The sequence below is a fragment of the Bos indicus x Bos taurus genome, chromosome 10 (genome assembly GCF_003369695.1).
Source record: "Bos indicus x Bos taurus breed Angus x Brahman F1 hybrid chromosome 10, Bos_hybrid_MaternalHap_v2.0, whole genome shotgun sequence".
In the NCBI taxonomy this organism is placed as follows: Eukaryota; Metazoa; Chordata; class Mammalia; order Artiodactyla; family Bovidae; genus Bos; species Bos indicus x Bos taurus.
This window is the reverse complement of record NC_040085.1, coordinates 75,337,352-75,350,216: the sequence shown is the minus strand read 5'-3', so window position 1 is coordinate 75,350,216 and position 12,865 is coordinate 75,337,352. Positions and strand designations below refer to the sequence as shown.

Genomic DNA, 12,865 nt, shown 5'->3' with positions numbered 1-12,865 from the left:
CCCCACCACTTATTAAAAGTTACTTCTTTTCAAAGACGTTCACCATGCTTCAATAATAAACACAAAAGACAGAAGCTAAAATGATCCGTCATGTGACGCAACGGCACCAGTGTGTTACAAATTCACCTCTTGCTGCGCAAGCTGTGCCTCCTCTGTGAGGTGAACGTCCACGTGCAAAAGGGAAGGCCCTAAGCCTGGGAGCCTTGAATCCAGACCTGCACCGTGAGCCGCCTGGGACCCTGTGCGATTTCTCATGAGTGCCCCTCCCCATGAGGCTGCAGCCTGGAGACCAAGACATGTCTATGACCGGTGCGCATGAACGCCCAGAGCCAGCAGAGGCACGCATCCTCCTGTGCTGGAGGTCCCCACAAGGTGACTGCTCAGTCAAGCTCACCTGTGTATTTGTTTACTGCAACTTTTATGTGGTTTTTCCCTCCTTCTTTAATTAAATTCTAACTAGCATTTTTGGAATCCTAAAAGCACCTTCCGGCTCCTCCAAGAACCCAGCTGGAAACCACCAGGCTGAAATATTAACCATGCTCGCTGCTGGTGGTGAGACTTTTGTTTTCTTCTTTGTGCTTATCTTCCCTTTCTGCCTACTCTAAAATCCACCTGTGCCCCTTATGTAATTTTGTTTAAGCTGAACAGAAATCAATGTTAAAAAGGACTGCTGACCCTCTGGGTTTACAGCTCTCTGTCCCCAGGGACTTTAGTCTCCTATGCTCTTTGCTCTCTCCTGACCATGGAATATTTGCTTACACGTAGGTAAGAAGTTGCTGCAGGAGGGGCTAAACTCCACTCCACCAGCCTCAGCATTTTCCAGGCTGAGTGGAGTAGGAACCACAGTGAGCATGGCAGTAACCACAGCCCGAGCGATACTGGGAGGACCATTGAAGAACTTCTTCACTAAAAGTTGTAAGACAATGCGAACTGTCTTCCCCATCCCCCAGTTCAAGCTCATAAATGTCAGGTCAAATCTCGGTCTGTCAAAGGCCTAATGCCCTCCACCCATCACTGCCTTCGCCTCAGGGAATCCTCCAGGCCTCTGAGCTCACAGAGGTGGGCCAGGTTCTTGATAATCAGTATCACTGACTACCTGAGAGTTGGCCGTGGCCCCAGCAATGAAGCCCCCAAATCAGACAGTTACTGATGTGTTTTGTGGACTAGAAAAAGTCCAGACATACTCCAGGAGTGGTATCACTATGTCTAGCCATAGAAACCACAAGGATCAGATAGTTGTTCTTTCCACACCCCACATGGAGCTTTTCAGCACTTTTCATATTTACTTTGTAGGAGATCAATCCTCCGAGAGTGTTTGAAAGACCATGTTTGCTGTCTTGGATACACATTTCCCAACCACACGTTACAACATTGAGAGGATGCCATTTTGCTTTAACCACAACCAACAGACTTGCAACTAACAGGCAGTGCTTAGGATGGAATGAACCCCTTCTAATGTATGCCCCCCCTTCAACCAGTGTAACCCTAGAATCTCTGTTTGGATAGTTATTTTGATACTTTGGCTACCTGATGCAAAGAGCTGACTCATTGGAAAAGACTGATGCTGGGAAAGATTGAGGACAAAAGAAGGGGCGACAGAGGATGAGATGGTTGGATGGCACCATCGACTCAATGGACATGAGTTTGAGTAAACTCTGGGAGATAGTGAAGGACAGGGAAGCTTGGCATGCTACAGTTGATGGGATCACCAAGAGTCAGACATGACTTAGCGCCTGAACAACAAAAATTGAGTCTCATGAAAAAGGGTCATCTCTGCCTGAACCTCACCCACCCCACATCCAGCAGTGACAGGCACCTCAAGGTACTTCATCCTTTTTTAAAGAGTTACAGGTTAAAGGTTTTCCCTATGTGGAATTGAAACCAAGTCCAGAAGAACCAGTTTCCCTTACTGTGTTCATAATTACTCTCTCCATCCCAGACTTTATTCCCTTGCTTGTCTCATCTGACCACAATCCCTTTCTTGTCCCTTCTGACCTCAGTCCTTTGGTAGCTGGACACTAATCAAGCAGTCAGATGACTGAGATTGGTGTGGTTGATACCATCGTTAATGTGCTAAAATTACTATTATAGATATCACCATTAACTTACAAACTCAGGTTGTTTCTCCAGGACAAGATGAGCTCACAGACCACCACCTCCCCTCCACAACAAGCCATGGACTACCTTCCCAGAGAATTGTACACGGAAAACTTTCTAGCTTCCGAAACCACAATCAAGAAAAAATCAAAGAAATGTCGCAAAACAATGATGAATCTCAGTTTCTTTGTTATTCCTCTTTAAATCATTCCTAACTCAAAGACAAAAATGGAACGGATCTGACACTTACCTCCCACTCATTGCTTGGGGCCCTGCAAACAAAAATCCTTCCTTTGCTGCAACACCTGCTGTCAGATTTTGGCTTTCTGAGCCTCAAGCTCACTCTGTGCAGAATAAGAAACAGATTCACCTCCCAACTCTTCAATTCCTAAACAAAATGTTCTGAAATCTGAAAGTTTTATTATTTTTTTTTTCTTCTGTAGTTCCTTTGACAGCAAACCCTATGATGAACTGGTATGAGGCTATCTGTAGTCATTTATCCTGTCATAATGATTTACAGCAGAAATATCAGTGTGTTTGATTATGGTACTGCCCCAAGCCCCAAATCCATATGTATTATATATCATCCCAAATACTAATTGGGATGATATATAATATATGTTTATGATGCTTTTGAACTGTGGTGTTGGAGAAGACTCTTGAGAGTCCCATGGACTGCAAGGAGATCCAACCAGTCCATCCTAAAGGAGACCAGTCCTGGGTGTTCATTGGAGGGACTGATGTTGAAGCTGAAACTCCAATATTTTGGCCACCTGATGCAGAGAGCTGACTCATTTGAAAAGACCCTGATGCTGGGAAAGATTGAGGGCAGGAGGAGAAGGGGACGACAGAGGATGAGATGGTTGGATGGCATCACCTACTCGATGGACATGAGTCTGAGTAAACTCCGGGAGTTGGTGATGGACAGGGAGGCCTGGCATGCTGCGGTTCATGGGGTCACAAAGAGTCGGACATGACTGAGCAACTGAACTGAACTGATATGTACCATATCACCTTTTCAAACTTTGGAAAATTACAGAGGGTTTTGGACAAGGAATTGTGAACCTGTATCTGTTTCTCCAAATAGGATATTTCGGTCTTCTACATCCAATTTATTTTTTCTAGGTATTCAAGATCACTGATTGAAAAGAGGTGAATTAAAGTCTCCCACTATTTGTTTGTCTATTTTTTCTGTATCTCCTGTACTTTTAGCTTTATGATTATTGTTCTTTGTTTCTTGGTAGACAGGCATTCATAACTGTTATATCCTCATTGTGACTTGCATCTTTGAATGTTATAAAGTGCCTCTCTTCATCTTCACCTGATGTGATATTGAGATTATGACTCGTGCCTTCTTTTCTTTGCATTTGCCTCATGCATAATTATACATTAATTTTCAGCCTTCTGGGAAACACTTTATCTTAAATGGGTCATTTGCTTGACAACAGCATAAGGTCAGTTTTGCTGAGAAATATAATCTGAATTTCTTTTTCTTTTAATAGCTGAGTTAAGCCTATTTAGACATTTATTGATATGTCACATATGTTAACCTTAGTTCTATCACACTAATACCATATTATACTTTTTAATTCTATAGTTTTCCATAATCTCTTACCATGTAGCCTGTGGTCTTGTTGTAAGTTTTTGGAAGTTACTTTTATAATAAAAACTTTAATACCTCCAGCTTTCTATTATCTGTTTTCAAATATCTATTAGCTCCTTACTATGAACAATGGAAGAAAAAGTCAGCATATTTCCTTTTCTTTTCTTTTGTCTCCTCTCCTGGCCAGTTTTAGTCAGTAATACAGTTCTCAGAATTTACCTTTGTATTTAAAAGTGTTTATTTTATCACCTGGTATGTCAGCTTTAATGAATATTTTTTTGACTCCCAGTTATTAAAGGTGTGCTGCTGCTGCTGCTAAGTCGCTTCAGTCGTGTCTGACTCTGTGCAACCCCTGAGACAGCAGCCCACCAGGCTCCCCCATCCCTGGGATTCTCCAGGCAAGAACACTGGAGTGGGTTGCCATTTCCTTCTCCAATGCGTGAAAGTGAAAAGTGAAAGTGAAGTCGCTCAGTCGTGTCTGATTCTTAGCGACCCCATGGACTGCAGCCTACCAGGCTCTTCCATCCAGGGATTTTCCAGGCAAGAGTACTGGAGTGGGGTGCCATTGCCTTCTCCGATTAAAGGTGTAGCAATCAGTACACTTATTATTCTACTTCTCACTTACTCTCTCACTTCCACTGCAAATATCCATTAGTTACATTGTTTATATATTCTCAGGACATATCATTTTTACATACTTTCTATCACCCTAATGTGTAGAATTACTTTAGCTTTCATGCTTATTCGCTCAGTCATATCTGACTCTTTGTGACCCTGTGGACTGTAGCCTGCCAGGTTCCTCTGTCTATGGGATTCTCCAGGCAAGAATATTGGAGTGGTTTCACAATAAATGTATTCAAAACTTGCAGTCAATCTTTTTTTCCATAATTTCCTCAATTATCTCTTAGTTGGCTCTGGTTATTTCCTTAAGAAAGGTTCATAGAATTGATATTCTCTGAATTCTTCCATGTTCGAGACCATCTCTTCACATGGTTTGAGACCATGTCTTCACAGCTGAAGGGAAATTTGGCTGTTGATAAGATTCATGGGGTCGCAAGGAGTCGGACACGACTGAGCGACTGAACTGAACTGAACTGAAAGTCCCTGGGTAACACTTTTCCCTTGAAGATATTTTAGGTATGAAACCACCATCTTCTGGCATTGAATGTTGCTGTAGAGGACTCGGAAGCAAGCTTGATTTTTCTCCCCTATAAGTGACTTGGTCATTTTCCTTGATGGATCATCTTTGTAATCTAACTTTACCAGGATAGTATCTCTAAGTTAACTCTTCTGGGGTAATTTCCCATGATACAGGGTCTTCTGTATTTCCAAAAAATATGTTCCTATTTGAAATGTTCCACTGTTTTGGTTTTATTCTAAAGAGACTCCAATTATGTATATAATAAATTTTCTTTGCCTGTATTCTATATCTATCATGTTCTCTCCACTCTTTCTTTACATCCTTACACCTTGATTTCCTATTTTGTTTGCCGTTCTTATTTCTTTCCTCCATGCCCCTTTATTTATTTATTACTGTGTCAGGTCTCTGTTGCGGCATGCAGGATTTTTCTGTGTGTTTTCCCCTCCAGTTTTCTTATGATCATTGAATGATTTCTAAGAAAAGAAAGGAAAATTCTAATTTCTCCTGCCACTTTCATAGCATAAATCACCAGCATATTTTTTTAATGGCTACATTCATTTAAATGCACCATAACCAATCACCTGTTAATAGACATTAAGGTTGTTTGCAACGGGCTTTCCTGGTGGCTCGGTGATAAATAATCTGCCTGCCAATGCAGGAGACATGGGTTTGATCCCTGAGTTAGGAAGTTTCTCTGGACAAGGAAATAGCAAACCATTCCCAGTATTCCTGCCTGGGAAATCCCATGGACAGAGGAGCTTGGAGGGCTACAGTCCATGGGGTCACAAAAGAGTCGGACACAACTTCGTGATGAAACAACTGCAACAAGATTGTTCCCAACATTTCACTGTTACCAACAGTACTGCAGTGGAAATCCTTGTATGTATAACCTCACACTCAAATATTTCTGTAGGATCATTTTCTATAAGTAGAATTTGGGAGTTTAGGGCAATAGCTGATTGAAGACTTTTTATGACACTTCAGAATACAGGAAAACAACTCGTTTTGCTAGAGCTGAAGCTACAGTGCCCTTTAATTAAATTCCCTCAACTACTACTATCCTTATTAAATCATTTGGATGATGTGTCGCTTGGTATATCCAGCCCATGAAAAAACCAGTCCAGTCCAATTTGGGAAGAAACACGTAATTACAAGCACTTTTCCAGTCAAAGCTTCCAGGTCTTAAAAGCAGGGTGAGGAGAAGGCAGGATGGGCCAGAAGAAGGAACACAACAAAACAACTCAGCATCACAGTCAGGGGCACAGAGCCAGGCTGGGTGTCCACACCCAGACTCTCGGACCTGCGTATGAATATCAATTCCACCAATCAATAGCAGTGCAAATTGAGCAGATTGCTTAACCTCTCTGAACCTTACTTTCCTAATCTGTAAAATAAGGATAGTAATAATACCTACTTCGTGAGGCTTTGTGAGGACTGAATAAGAAATGTAACTGAAACCACCGTGTCTGTCGCATAGCATGTGCTTAATAGCTGTCAGTTATCGTTCAGTTCAGTTCAGTTCAGTCACTCAGTCGTGTCCGACTCTCTGCGACCCCATGAATCGCAGCACGCCAGGCCTCCCTGTCCATCACCAACTCCTGGAGTTCACTCAGACTCACGTCCATCGAGTCAGTGAGGCCATCCAGCCATCGTTAATGTAACACAAAATACCTGCCTGCCTTCCAAATTTTATGCCATTAGAACAGGTGCAGAGAAGATATGGAGAAAGGATGAAGACTGTCAGCTTCCTACAAGAGATTTTTCCATTCTTTGCAAAGGAACACACAAAATGGATAAGGGAAGAGTCAGGAGGGAAGCGAAGTGAGAGCAAGAAGATGTGTTTTCAAAAGGAAAAGATTCACAGTAGGAGGCAGAACTTTGGGTTTTCTGAAAAGGGGAAAGGACAAAGAGTTGACGGAAATTAAATGGCTTAGTATCCAGTTTCAGTTCAGTTCAGTTGCTCAGTCGTGTCCAACTCTTTGCGACCCCATGAACTGCAGCACGCCAGGCCTCCCTGTCCATCACCAACTCCCAGAGTCCACCCAAATCTATGTCCATTGAGTTGGTGATGCAATCAAACCATCTCATCCTCTGTCGTCCCCTTCTCCTCCTGCCCCCAATCCCTCCCAGCATCAGGGTCTTTTCCAATGAGTCAACTCTTTGCATGAGGTGGCCAAAGTATTGCAGTTTCAGCTTCAGCATCAGTCCTTCCAAAGAACACCGAGGACTGATCTCCTTTAGGATGGACTGGTTGGATCTCCTTGCAGTCCAAGGGACTCTCAAGAGTCTTCTCCAACACCACAGTTCAAAAGCATCAATTCTTCGGCGCTCAGCTTTCTTCACAGTCCAACTCTCACATCCATACATGACCCCTGGAAAAACCATAGCCTTGACTAGATGGACCTTTGTTGGCAAAGTAATATCTCTGCTTTTGAATATGCTATCTAGGTTGATCATAACTTTCCTTCCAAGGAGTAAGCATCTTTTAATTTCATGGCTGCAGTCACCATCTGCAGTGATTTTGGAGCCCCAAAAAATAAAGTCTGCCACTGTTTCCACTTGTTTCCCCATCTATTTCTCATGAAGTGATGGGACCGGATACCATGATCTTCGTTTTCTGAATGTTGAGCTTTAAGCCAACTTTTTCACTCTTCTCTTTCACTTTCATCAAGAGGCTTTTGAGTTCCTCTTCACTTTCTGCCATAAGGGTGGTGTCATCTGCATATCTGAGGTGATTGATATTTCTCCCGACAATCTTGATTCCAGCTTGTGCTTCTTCCGGCCCAGCGTTTCTCATGATGTACTCTGCATAGAAGTTAAATAAGCAGGGTGACAATATACAGCCTTGATGTACTCCTTTTCCTATTTGGAACCAGTCTGTTGTTCCATGTCCAGTTCTAACTGTTGCTTCCTGACCTGCATACAGGTTTCTCAAGAGGCAGATCAGGTGGTCTGGTATTCCCATCTCTTTCAGAATTTTCCACAGTTTATTGTGATCCACACAGTCAAAGGCTTTGGCATAGTCAATAAAGCAGAAATAGATGCTTTTCTGGAACTCTCTTGCTTTTTTCATGATCCAGTGGATGTTGACAATTTGATGTCTGGTTCCTCTGCCTTTTCTAAAACCAGCTTGAACATCAGGAAGTTCACAGTTCATGTATTGTTGAAGCCTGGCTTGGAGAATTTTGAGCATTACTTTACTAGCATGTGAGATGAGTGCAATTGTGCGGTAGTTTGAGCATTCTTTGGCATTGCCTTTCTTTGGGATTGGAATGAAAACGGACCTTTTCCAGTCCTGTGGCCACTGCTGAGTTTTCCAAATTTGCTGGCATATTGAGTGCCGCACGTTCACAGCATCATCTTTCAGGCTTTGGAATAGCTCAACTGGAATTCCATCACCTCCACTAGCTTTGTTCGTAGTGATGCTTTCTAAGGCCCACTTGACTTCACATTCCAGGATGGGGGATTCACATTTTTACCTATAGGAAATGTATTGAAAAGTTACATTGTTAAAGGGTTTTTAAATATATATGCACATATTTTTCCAAGAGTGAAAGATTTCCACTGGGCTTAAAATACTATCTTTATCTATAACTTTAACCAATCTGGTGTTTCTATGCAAATAAATGACAATGATACAGTTTGAGGTAGTTCTTTGACTTCCGTTTATACTTTTCATCTCATATACTCTTGGGTGCTCTTTTACTACCTTAATTCTTTTTTCTTTAGAATGCTCTTTTGAAGCAATATTTTACATTCTTTTCATTTTTTAATGTGAAAAACTATATACACTTAAAATCAGTGTCAACTGTCCAATGTGTGTGCTCAGTCGCTCAGTCATGTCCAACTGTTTGTGACCCCTTGGACACTAGCCCGCCAGGCTCCTCTGTTCATGGGATTTTACTAGCAAGAATACTGGAATGGGTTGCCGTTTCCTCCTGCAGGGGATCCTAGCAGCCCAGGGGCTGAAACGGTGTCTCTTCCATCTCTTGATGAAGAATCTCCAGATTCTTCACCACTGCACCACCTGAGCAGCCCCACTGTCCAATGAAAATGGAAAAAGAACAAAGAGAAGGTAAAGCATCCAGAGACAGCTACTCAAAAGAGACTCTTTCTAAAGTCTAAGGAACGTCTGTGCCATATTCTTCCGTACAATTCCACACTCAGACCAAAGAAGAGCAGAAAGGTGATGACAAAGGCAGTGCATCCCAGTCACTCTTTCAACTAACAGCTGCTGAGCGTCCACAACACACAGCACTGGGCCAGGCTCAGTGAAGACCCCCACCGCCGGCACTCCTGATTCTAATCGTCATGTAACACAAATCAAAAAACAGGCAAGACTAGGCTGAAACAAGGTAACTGTCTTAAGCCAGAAGAAAACAAGTAGCATCCTGACTCATAAAATCGAATTCCTATATGTTCCTAAAAGCCGATCTCGTCTCATATTCCTGCTGGTTTCCAGTAGGGTCCCTCACTGAAAACTCTTCTGGGAAGCAAGTGTTGTTCTTGAAACTCCTGCTGAAGCCAGGAGGATCACTACATGTGCCTCCCCACAAAAGAGCTCCCAGAAGACGAACTCTTAATAAGACAAAGGCAACGGTGGCAGCCAAAGCTGCCTGAGGCCAGACCAGGAACACTAGTAAAACCATTCCCCAGAATATCAAGGGCATCTGAAGTCTGAACACCTTCACTGCACTAAAACTCCTTAGAAATATTTCTTCATGATTGAAACCTGGGAATGCTCTCTGCTAGCTCTGCCATCACACCGTTCATCTGATGCACCGTGAGTCCATGGTGCCCAGAAATGGACAAGGAGGGACTTGGCTCTGAAGCACGAAGCTCCTCAAATTGCCCGGCTGAGCCTACATCCACCAAGGCTGCCACCACCTCAGCCATCCCTGCCACCATGCTGTCACCACCAGACCGCATGAAACCCTTTTAACAGATACTGACTGATTGCTCCTCACCTCCTTGGGCATAAGGCAGATGCATAAAAACCTGTGGCTTCACAGGGTGTCTGAGTGAGTGGTGTCCCTAGGATTGTGCAGTGCACAGCCTGAACAACTGCTCATGGCAGCCCTGCCTGGACTCCACCCTTGATTACACTTTGCTTTGCATTGTGAATCATGGTATGGTCCATAAGTCTCCTGAGGGCAGGAACATGGATTATATAGTTTTTAATGCTCCCACAGTGCCTAGCACTCAGTTGATGATCAGTAATTCTCCCCTAGAAATTCTGTTAGGGGTCTCTTCTGACCAGCTTTAGAGAAAGAAAGCAGCCTTTTTTGGGCCTACCCTGACTCTCCAGGCACATTCAGTCCATGCCCCACCCACCCCATGAGCATCTGAACATTCCCACTTGTCTTGTCCCTTTCCTTGAGGCCAGATCAACTCAAGCACGAGGAAATCATTAGTGTCAGAGACTCTCAAAGGGAAAAAGACTTCAATTTCATGTCACTGAGGTCACGGCCAAGAGGAGCTACCCCGCGTCCGAGGTCAGGGGCGACAGCTGAAAGGAGCTACCCCGCGTCTGAGGTCAGGGGCGGCAGCCGGGAGGAGCAACCTCAGCCCGAGGCCAGGGGCGGTGGCCAGGAGGAGCTACCCCACACCCAAGGCTAGGGGCGGCGGCCAGGAGGAGCAACCCCACGCCTGAGGAGCAGTGGCTGCGTGGGCGCAGGAGGGCCTAGAGGAGCTATCCCACTTTGAAGTTCAGGAAGGGCAATGGTGAGTAGATATCCCTTGTCCAAGGTAAGGAGCAGTGGCTGCGCTTTGCTGGAGCAGCCATGAAGAGATACCCCACGCCCAAGGTAAGAGAAACCCAAGTAAGGTGGTAGGTGTTGCAAGAGGGCATCAGAGAGCAAACACATTGAAACCATACTCACAGAAAACTAGTCAATCTAATCACACTAGGACCACAGCCTTGTCTAACTCAATGAAACTAAGCCATGCCCATGGGGCAACCCAAGATGGGCAGGTCATGGTGGAGAGATCTGACAGAATGTGGTCCACTGGAGAAGGGAATGGCAAACAACTTCAGTATTCTTGCCTTGAGAACCCCATGAACAGTATGAAAAGGCAAAATGATAGGATACTGAAAGAGGAACTCCCCAGGTCGGTAGGTGCCCAATATGCTACTAGAGATCAGTGGAGAAATAACTCCAGAAAGAATGAAGGGATGGAGCCAAAGCAAAAACAATACCCAGCTGTGGATGTGACTGGTGATAGAAGCAAGGTCCGATGCTGTAAAGAGCAATATTGCATAGGAACCTGGAATGTCAGGTCATGAATCAAGGCAAATTGGAAGTGGTCAAACAAGAGATGGCAAGAGTAAATGTCAACATTATAGGAATCAGCAAACTGAAATGGACTGGAATGGGTGAATTTAACTCAGATGACCATTATATCTACTACTGCAGGCAGGAATCCCTCAGAAGAAATGGAGTAGCCATCATGGTCAACAAAAGAGTCCGAAATGCAGTACTTGGATGCAGTCTCAAAAATGACAGAATGATCTCTGTTTGTTTCCAAGGCAAACCATTCAATATCACGGTAATCCAGTCTATGCCCCAACCAGTAATGCTGAAGAAGCTGAATGGTTCTATGAAGACCTACAAGACCTTTTAGAACTAACACCCCAAAAAGATGTCCTTCTCATTATAGGGGACTGGAATGCAAAAGTAGGAAGTCAAGAAACACCTGGAGTAACCGGCAAATTTGGCCTTGGAATACGGAATGAAGCAGGGCAAAGACTAATAGAGTTTTGCCAAGAAAATGCACTGGTCATAGCAAACACCCTCTTCCAACAACACAAGAGAAGACTCTACACATGGACATCACCAGATGGTCAACACCGAAATCAGATTGATTATATTCTTTGCAGCCAAAGATGGAGAAGCTCTATACAGCCAGCAAAAACAAGACCAGGAGCTGACTGTGGCTCAGATCATGAACTCCTTATTACCAAATTCAGACTGAAATTGAAGAAAATAGGGAAAACCACTAGACCATTCAGGTATGACCTAAATCAAATCCCTTATGATTATACAGTGGAAGTGAGAAATAGATTTAAGGGCCTAGATCTGATAGATAGAGTGCCTGATGAACTATGGAATGAGGTTCGTGACATTGTACAGGAGATGGGGATCAAGACCATCCCCATGGAAAAGAAATGCAAAAAAGCAAAATGGCTGTCTGGGGAGGCCTTACAAATAGCTGTGAAAAGAAGAGAAGTGAAAAGCAAAGGAGACAGGATAGATATAAGCATCTGAATGCAGAGTTCCAAAGAATAGCAAGAAGAGATAAGAAAGCCTTCTGCAGCGATCAATGCAAAGAAATAGAGGAAAACAACAGAATGGGAAAGACTAGAGATCTCTTCAAGAAAATTAGAGATACCAAGGGAACATTTCATGCAAAGATGGGCTCAATAAAGGACAGAAATGGTATGGACCTAACAGAAGCAGAAGATATTAAGAAGAGATGGCAAGAATACACAGAACTGTACAAAAAAGATCTTCACGACCCAGATAATCACGATGGTGTGATCACTGACCTAGAGCCAGATATCCTGGAATGTGAAGTCAAGTGGGCCTTAGAAAGCATCACTACGAACAAAGCTAGTGGAGGTGATGGAATTCCAGTTGAGCTATTCCAAAGCCTGAAAGATGATGCTGTGAACGTGCGGCACTCAATATGCCAGCAAATTTGGAAAACTCAGCAGTGGCCACAGGACTGGAAAAGGTCCGTTTTCATTCCAATCCCAAAGAAAGGCAATGCCAAAGAATGCTCAAACTACCGCACAATTGCACTCATCTCACATGCTAGTAAAGTAATGCTCAAAATTCTCCAAGCCAGGCTTCAACAATACATGAACTGTGAACTTCCTGATGTTCAAGCTGGTTTTAGAAAAGGCAGAGGAACCAGACATCAAATTGTCAACATCCACTGGATCATGAAAAAAGCAAGAGAGTTCCAGAAAAGCATCTATTTCTGCTTTATTGACTATGCCAAAGCCTTTGACTGTGTGG

The 12,865-nt window shown here is 43.5% G+C and overlaps 2 long non-coding RNA genes across 2 annotated transcripts in view; one reads left to right on the top strand and one right to left on the bottom strand.

Annotated features, from left to right (window-relative positions):
• The first annotated feature begins 284 nt into the window (after positions 1-284).
• Positions 285-1,589, top strand: LOC113899044. The gene is made up of 3 exons (XR_003512820.1): positions 285-372; positions 481-552; positions 766-1,589. It is a non-coding gene; the product is annotated as an uncharacterized LOC113899044 (long non-coding RNA).
• Positions 1,590-8,230: 6,641 nt separating this feature from the next.
• LOC113899043 overlaps positions 8,231-12,865 on the bottom strand; it is a 24,557-nt gene continuing 19,922 nt past the window's right edge. Inside the window, exon 3 of the long non-coding RNA XR_003512819.1 lies at positions 8,231-8,320. This is a non-coding gene — a long non-coding RNA (uncharacterized LOC113899043). The remainder of the gene's footprint in view (positions 8,321-12,865) is intronic.